Source organism: Crinia signifera, chromosome 2 (assembly GCF_055691185.1).
Source record: "Crinia signifera chromosome 2, ASM5569118v1, whole genome shotgun sequence".
NCBI classification, from domain to species: Eukaryota; Metazoa; Chordata; class Amphibia; order Anura; family Myobatrachidae; genus Crinia; species Crinia signifera.
In genome coordinates, this window is record NC_139218.1 from 200,285,438 (window position 1) to 200,293,906 (window position 8,469).

At 38.8% G+C, this 8,469-nt stretch overlaps 1 pseudogene; it reads right to left on the bottom strand.

Annotated features, from left to right (window-relative positions):
- Positions 1 to 4,884: 4,884 nt before the first annotated feature.
- LOC146061235 (5S ribosomal RNA) lies at positions 4,885 to 5,002 on the bottom strand (annotated as a pseudogene).
- Positions 5,003 to 8,469: the final 3,467 nt, after the last annotated feature.

Below are 8,469 nucleotides of genomic sequence, written 5' to 3' on the forward strand. Positions count from 1 at the left end.
CTGGTCGCAGATGAAAACGGGACACGGGGCAATATGATTGCTGAGCAATATATTGCTAGCAATATATTGCCAGCGATCATATTGCCCCGTGTGTACGCACCTTGAGCCTACCTACTGAGGTTCATACCTTAGTTTCTTGCATGTAAGATGTATAGCATAGTGTATTTTACTGAACTTAAATGTTTAAGTGCATTCAGCGCATAGAGGTGTGTAGGTAGTAGGTGTGAGTATCAGTACTTTTGGTAGGGCATTGGGTCCAGGGAATAAATGCTCTCTTTCACTGCTTACAGAGTGTGGGTATACATTTGAGAAAACAGAATATGATGAAGATGAGAAATATGAAAACCGTAATATAATGTAATATTTGATACTGTTTGTCCTAGCCAGGAGAAAGGTATCCACTGGGTTTACTTTGTTGTATTTCTTGCATAACTTTAACTTTTCTTTCAATTGGGTTGTAATTATCAGTTATATTAAACCAACACATTCCTTTAAATTGTTCACACCCACTTCCTTCTTTAAGTAATAAATAATCAATCACCACTCTATTTTGGAGCACCCCATCTCTGACATCACAAAGCTCTTCATTTATCAATGATGTAGCTAGGCTAGTAGTATTTATGGTTTTGGCTAATCCGCAAGCGATGCTATGTATCACTCTAGTGTTGTACAGACTCAAACCTGGTATTCCTACCTGTGATGTTGCTAGTACTATGTTTGGGGTGCACTTAAAAGGGATAAATCAGATCTACAATTTGGCTTTTATGATCTTTTGTGAAGGGAGTTCCTTATTATCATACTTATATATAAGCATGTGCGGCTATAAATGTTAATCTTCCCACATAACAAGTACCTGTAGAACTAGCTGGAAAATAAGAATATGCTATATCTCCACATACAAAGAATACACCTTTTGGCATGAACATGTCTTGATAGACTGCTGTTACATTTGCATATAACACACAATTGGAGGTTATTCCAAGGAATGAGTTACTTTTCAATTCGCTTGAAATATTCCAACAATTCTTTTCAAAATGACTGTGTTAGATCTCCAGTTTGTATTTCATGTTGTGGTATTTGGTTGAGGTCTTACCTATGTCTGTAGACCCTATGTACATGTATGGGACATCTTTAAAAGTCAGGTTAACCCCTTCTACTTCACTTATTTTAATTAACTCTGCAAGGGTTAAAGCAATACATCTAAAACATGCCTGATATGCTTCTCCCACATGCATGGGGGGAACTACACAGAAATCATCACTATTTGCAGCTGTCGTAGCTAATTACACAAATGTATCCTTTCCATACTCTTTTGCTCTACTAGCAGGGTTTTCGTATATTGTGTCATTATAGTATGGGTCATCTTTAGGATGTGGGCTACTTACAGTGGGAGGGTTCATTACCATTCCTTCTTTCATTACCACCACCTGTAACATTACCATCCTCCCAATCCATTTCATAACACCAAATGATACACTGGTTACTTGGCACTTTTCCACAGTTCCTGCAAATACACCTGAAAACATTACTCATCTTACAACAATCTTTCCCTTCCATCAGGTTTCTCCTGGACCTTTCATTAAGTGGGGGTATTGTTCATCATAACACAATTTAATACACCTTTCCTTTGGGTTCCTACCACAATATTTACATATACAGAAAGTGACTGGGGTAAACCTTTACATTTGGATGACAAGTACTCATACTCTTCCTGTATCTCTCTTTTGTATCTCAGGGGAATACTGTAATTTTGACTATTTTGACTATATCCATTGGTCATGATAAACTGGTCATTATGGGATGCTCATCCATCATTCCCAGCACCCAGGACACCTTCTGGAACTCCTATGTCCTGCATTCTGTAAATAATATAGTATATAGTAAGTGAGAACTTGCATTAACCATAGGATCACCAGGAGGGCAGTTGATGAAGCAAAGGATTCACATATACTCTTCCCATGTCTCTTCCTCTTCACCTGGCTTGGTGACAAGAGAGCAGTTTGTCCATTAAATACAATCTCTTCTTCCATCATTCTTACCAAACCAGGACTTACTTGGACATCGTTACGCTTGTTTATACAGTTCTTTTTGGTCTGTTGCCAAAAGGAAGCCGGAAGATACATAATATCCGGGGAAACGCGTTGATCTTTTTAAAATTCATGCACTTACTGGGATTTTATCATCCACCATTGATCTGCATATACAATTATCTTAACTGGACACCTGAACATATAGAGCACCACCAAAACTATTGGTGAAGTGGTCTAACAGACATTTGGGATACCTAGCCCGATCACTAAGGATCCACACAGAAGACAAGTGGCTGCCATCAGGATACCGATATACAGAGAGACTTTGAACAGATGAATCATCTTTACCCAGCAAATAAAAGGAAACTTCATTGCTGTTCTCAAAGCTCTCCAAAACACACAGAGATTCTATCAATGGTAATATGTAAAAATCTCTACCCAGCATTTAACTAATGAGTGACTATTTTCAGCCATACAAAAATCTTTTTTATTGAATATACCACCACTGATATCGCTTAGGCGACCAATTGATAGTTTTTTAAATTTTTTATATTTTGTGTTTGCATTGTCTTAGTTATATTATATTGCTTTTTACATTTTATATTATTTGTGGTAATAAATTCATTTTTAAGAGAACCGTCTAAATATCATTGTTTACAGCCAGCGCTGGCATATCTCTTTTTGTTTACTTTCAGCGATTTTGACTACTGTGGGCGTGGTGAGCAACACCTGGTATGGACCTTCCCACCAATCTACAAGGGAACATGAATGTAAGAAATTTTGGATCATTATGGATGCACCTGGTTCAATATCATGACAGTTCATTTCATCATTGTGCTTAACTTGATTCAATATTATACCACTCTGAATTTGTAGAAGTTGCTTGGTTAGGGCAATTATGTACTTAGTGGTTAAGTCATGGACAGTTGAATGGTCTTCCTCAGGGCCTAACATCAGGTTAGGGCATTTTCCAAACAAAGTCTTGTATAGGACAGGTTCAGGGGAGCCCTGGGAGTCACTCTGATGCTGTGCAATGTAATTAGTAGAGCATCAACCCAAGTTAACCCTGTTTCATCCATGACTTTGGATATTTTACTCTTGATAGTAAAATTAACTCTTTCAATTCTGCCGGCTGCCTGGGGCCAATAAGGACAGTGGAGTTTGGACTTTATCCCCATTAATCTACACATTTCTTGGAATGCTTTTCCTGTAAAATGGGTTCCCTGATCTGATTATATGATACTGGGTATACCACTTCTGAATATATATACCTGAACAATTTTCTTAGCTGTGAAACTAGCAGTGCATGCTACTGCCGGATACCCTTCTACCAAACCACTAAAATTGTCAATAACAGTTAAGACATACTTGAAATTTATACATGGTGGAAGTTGTATGAAATCAATATGTATTGCCTGGAAGGGTCCTTTTGTGTGTGGGACATGAGCAATGGGTGCCGGGACAGATTTACCTATATTGATCTTCAAACAGGTAAGGCACTCCTTGGCTGTCTTTCCTGCATAGGAATAAAACCCATACCTTCTCTTCCCAAATGGAATAAGCCTTCCGGGCCACTGTTCTTCCCTTTTCGTATCTCCAGATGCCTGTGTCATCTGTCCGGCATCCTTTCATCTTCCAAGAGGACATTTCCTGCTTTGTACAAGATTGATACAAGTTAATCAATTTGCCAACAGTCACAGGAGTAAACAGTTGTATATAGACATAATACTCAGTTTCAGTTCCATACACATATTTGTCACTTATCTCTATTTCCATGCTGGCCACTTGTTTAGCTATTAGATCAGCTTTAGCATTACCTAATGAGATAGCATCTTTCTGACTAGTGTGGGCCTGACACTTAATAAAGGCAATTTATTTTGGTAACAATACTACTTTCATTAAGTATTGTACTATGTCTGCGTGTGATATAGGTGATGCATTTAAAGTAAAGAAGTTCCTTAATTTCCATATAGCACCATAATTATGTAAAATACCAAAAGCGTATTGAGAGTCAGTGTAGATGTTAAGAGTTTTGTCTTTGGCTAGTTCACAAGCTCTTCCCAAAGCCATAAGTTCTGCTCTTTGGGCTGAATGAGGAGGAGGCAAAGAGCGTGCTTCCACCACCTCTTCATGTTAATTTATGATGGCATATACAGAAGTAAATGTACCTTGATTGTTTTGCCTATGACAACTACCATCTACATAGAAAATGAGATCTGCCATTTCAATGGGGGTGTCTTGTATGTCAGGTCTCGGTGTGCACAACTTTTGGGTAAGTGCTTCACAGTCAGGATCATGGATATTTGTGATTACATCATCCTCCTCTCCTTGTGACTGAAAAGTCATATCAGGAAGCAGAGTTGACGCGTTTAGTATAGTACACTGGGTTTTTGTCTGCTGACAAGCGGACAGAAAGAAAGAAAAACGCTGTTGGGCTCACTCTTTAGAATTGAATTAGTGAATAGATTTAAAACATAACTTTTATTCTAGACTTTTTTAAGATAGATGGCACTAATTATGAACAATTGAAACAGAATTGGTTTAAAAATGTTGTGTGATCCATATGCAAGTTTTCGTTAAGGTCAATCATAGATTTATCACATGTTGATTTTTCATTTAAGCACTGTATTATCAATGGTACAGTTACCAATGATCATAGGCAGTAATATTATTGGATTCCCCATAATGGTAACCTGTATTGTAGCTGTATACTTTATACAGAATATTAAATATCTACACCATTTTCTGGGGAATAAAACCTCAAAAACTGGTGGGTTATAATCTTTATTAGATATTTGCTCTGGCAGTGTTACAGATTTTAAAGTTTTGCATGGAAGCTACTACATTTGTTTTTGTATTGCCACACCTGGTCTTCCCCAGGGGTCTCCCACCTGAGTACTGTCCTGGCCCTTCACTACTTGGCTTCCAAGTTCGGGGAGGTTTGGGCAGTCCAGTGAGGTGTGGTGGCAATAAAACAGGGTATTAAGCCAACTCAAAAATATCTGTTGGCTGCAGGCTAAAAATGACAGGGAGGTACAGTATGACCTTATTGCTGTGTGGTAATTAAAGTGGGTTCAAAACGTCTTGAAAAAGGCTCCTAGAGAGCCAAAACGTGTTGACACCAGGGGACCTCTTGCATCTTGGACCTACATGAACCACGGAGGTAACGTTGGACACTTTCACACTTCACTTTGTCCAGACTTTCACCATCTATTTTTTGTGAATGTGTTATTGCCTTCTGGTCCTTTTGGGTCCAATTTGCATTTTTATTTTATTTTTGGAAAATAATTTTACTTTGATGTTTTTATTGCATTTGCTCTGATAAATGTATTTAGCATTGTATGTACCTTACAGTCACACTATGGACTCTTTGTGAATTATAAAAACTTTAGTCTACATACAAATTTCCTTTTTTGGGGGTTTCCCAACAAATCTATACCGGGGATCCAAGCCTGTTTTAATACTGGGGGATTTGAACACCAAAAATACCTTGATGCAACTGGCTCCTGTTTAAAACACTGTGAGTGTGGTACGCCATTTTTTTATGGATATCCTCCTTGATCCATAGATATACAGATACCTTTATGTGTGTTTTTCTGCCACTCTGGATGTGAGTAGGGGTATGCCAACACATGAATTATACCATTCATCCTTTTTAAGAGTGTACCATTCCAAACACTCATCAAAGATACCTTTATAGTAGTCATTCCACTGATCAACTAGTGAGTGGGGGTACGCCTACATTTTCAAAAAGTACTTCCAAAAGTCCTTATTTAAAGAAACCTTTATGGGACTACACTATTCACTATCCATGTGAGTAGAGGTACGGCCCTCTGAATAAGATTCCTGATGACACATAATTGAAAGAGGGATTCCTTCAAAACATTCTCCCTATATCAACAAAAGTAGAGCACACTTGTCTATCACAGGATAAAGAATATTTAAAAGAGAGAAAAACTTCTTGTTGAACTCATTCCACTTTTAATATATATTTTTCACACATGGTATGTTTGTTTATTTTTTAAGACTACACTGGAATTTTCACGGAAAAAAATGAATCATTTCTGAAAAGGACTAACAAACTCACCTTTTGTTCATTGGAATACACAGAAGGAAAGTATATTTTTTTGCTTGCCTTTATACACATTGAATTGTTTACATCACACACAAGATTTTCTAGGAAATTGTTTTCCTTTCACCATTTTTGCATATAAATTTACCACTGTAGGATAATGTTTGATGGCATTAACAGTGCTAGTTCCCATTTGGTTAGACGTGAGGCAGTAATGTGCTTGGTTGTTGATCTATTTTGAAGTGCAGCCATGCCATGTGGTACATTATGGTATAAGCGATGTCCCAAAATGATGTCAGCAGTCTTTTCCTCTAGAAGAGCTGCAGCTGCTACTGCACGTAAGCATTTTGGCAATCCCCTTGCTACTGTATTCAGTTGGATGCTGTAATACCCCACCTAATGGTGTCGATCGCCATTTTTCTGTGTAAGTACACCAGCGGCACATCCCGAAGACTCGTGTGTATAAAAAGAGGAAAAAAGGTTTAGTATAACATAGAAACCCTAGAACAGGGGCTTCAGTGAGTACTTGTTTAAGTTGGGAGAATGCAAGTTCAGAACTGTCATCATGAATGACTGGGTCAGGTTTTGTTGAGGAGACCAATTCTTGTAAAGGCAAGGCAATTATGGTATAGACTGGTATCCACTGCCTACAGAATGTGGTCATCCCCAAAAAAGTTCTCATTTGCTTCTGAGTGGAGGGTAAGGGCATTTTACAGATAGCCTCTCTACGTGAAGGCAATAGGTTCTCGAGACCTGGTGATGAACAAATCCCCAAATACTGCACCTGTTTTTGTGAGAACTGTAACTTGCTCTTGCTGGCTTTCAGGCCAATATCCGCCAAATAAGACAGAAGCGATATTGAATCCGGTTTGGACTCAGTTTCCATCTGTGAACACAACAGTAAGTCTAACATATTGTACAAGCACTGAAATATGCTGGGGGTACCATCCTTGCAAGTTCAAGTGTAGTGCCTGGCTAAATTCACTATGGCTACTCACAAATCCCAGGGGTATACGTGTCCATGTATATTGTAACCCCTTGTAGGTTAATGCAAAAAGATATTGGCAATCTTGGTGCAAGGGTGTTGAGAAGAATGCTGAGCATAAGTCAATGACTGTAAAGAATGTGGCAGTGGCCGGTATTTGAGTCAAAATTGTAACTGGGTTGGGGACAACTGGGTAACACATTTGCACCACAGAGTGTAGCGCATGGAAATCTTGCACTAAGCGATATGTATTAGTCCCTGGCTTCTTTACTGGAAAGATTGGGCTATTTGCCACGCTTACACAGGATACAAGTACCCTCTGTTTTAGGAATGTTTGAATGGTTGGGAATACTCCTTCCTCAACTTCAGTTTTTAGTGGGTATTGGGCCATATGGGGTGGTGATCTGCTTGGCTGCAGTAATACCATTACAGGGTTAACAACCTTCAGTAACTCAACTTCATCTTTGTGCATGGTCCAGAGATGTTCAGGAATTTGTTTCAACTGTTCATCTCTCTGTGTGCGGTAGCTGTGCTACTGCTAGGTATATCTAAGAAAACACCATCTGCTGTACAGTAAATTGTTGCTCCTAGTTTACATAAGAGATCTCTTCCCAAAAGGTTCATTGGTGCATTAGTGGCTAATAGGAATGCATGAGTGTCTTCAAGGGGACCTATATGAACAGTGCTTTTATCAAGAATAGGTAATTCTTGGCAGACACCCGAGACTCCCAATGCTGTGGTAGTCTTTCATGAGAATCTGTGCTTTGGTAGAGCAGTGATTGGCTTGCTCCTGTGTCCAATACAAAAGGTAGAAGGTGATCATGCAGTTTCATAATTACTGTGGGTTCCTTCATTATATTATTATTAGTAATGTTCCAAAGGGACACAGGAATGCCTGACCATCAGTAGGGGTTACCCCTCTGTTTGCTCACAAAGGGAGGTGGGTTGAACTGACTTGGTGGCATTTGAGTATTGTGGGAATTAGAAGATTGTGAGCATGAAGGTTGATTGAGGTATTGCTGAGGCTGATGATTAATTACAGGATTTTGCAGTACCAGGTCATTATGTGGATGAAATTGTTGTGGCTGGTTATTGTGTGTGGCTTGAGGATAAGATTGGTTATGCTGCGGTATGTACTGTAGGATGGTCTTCTTTGTTGGCATTCTCGGTCTATATGACCTACCTTACTACAGATGAAACACCTTCTGTCTGGAGTATTCATTTGTCAATGGGGTAGGTAAGTAGATGTCTGAGGGTACCTATGCACCTGTGGTCTAGGGGTAAAATTATTTTGGTAAAACAAAGAAATATACTGCAATTGTCCTTCATTTAAAAGAGAAGGGTTAGTAGGTGTGACATTAAGGGTGAGATTTAATAGGATG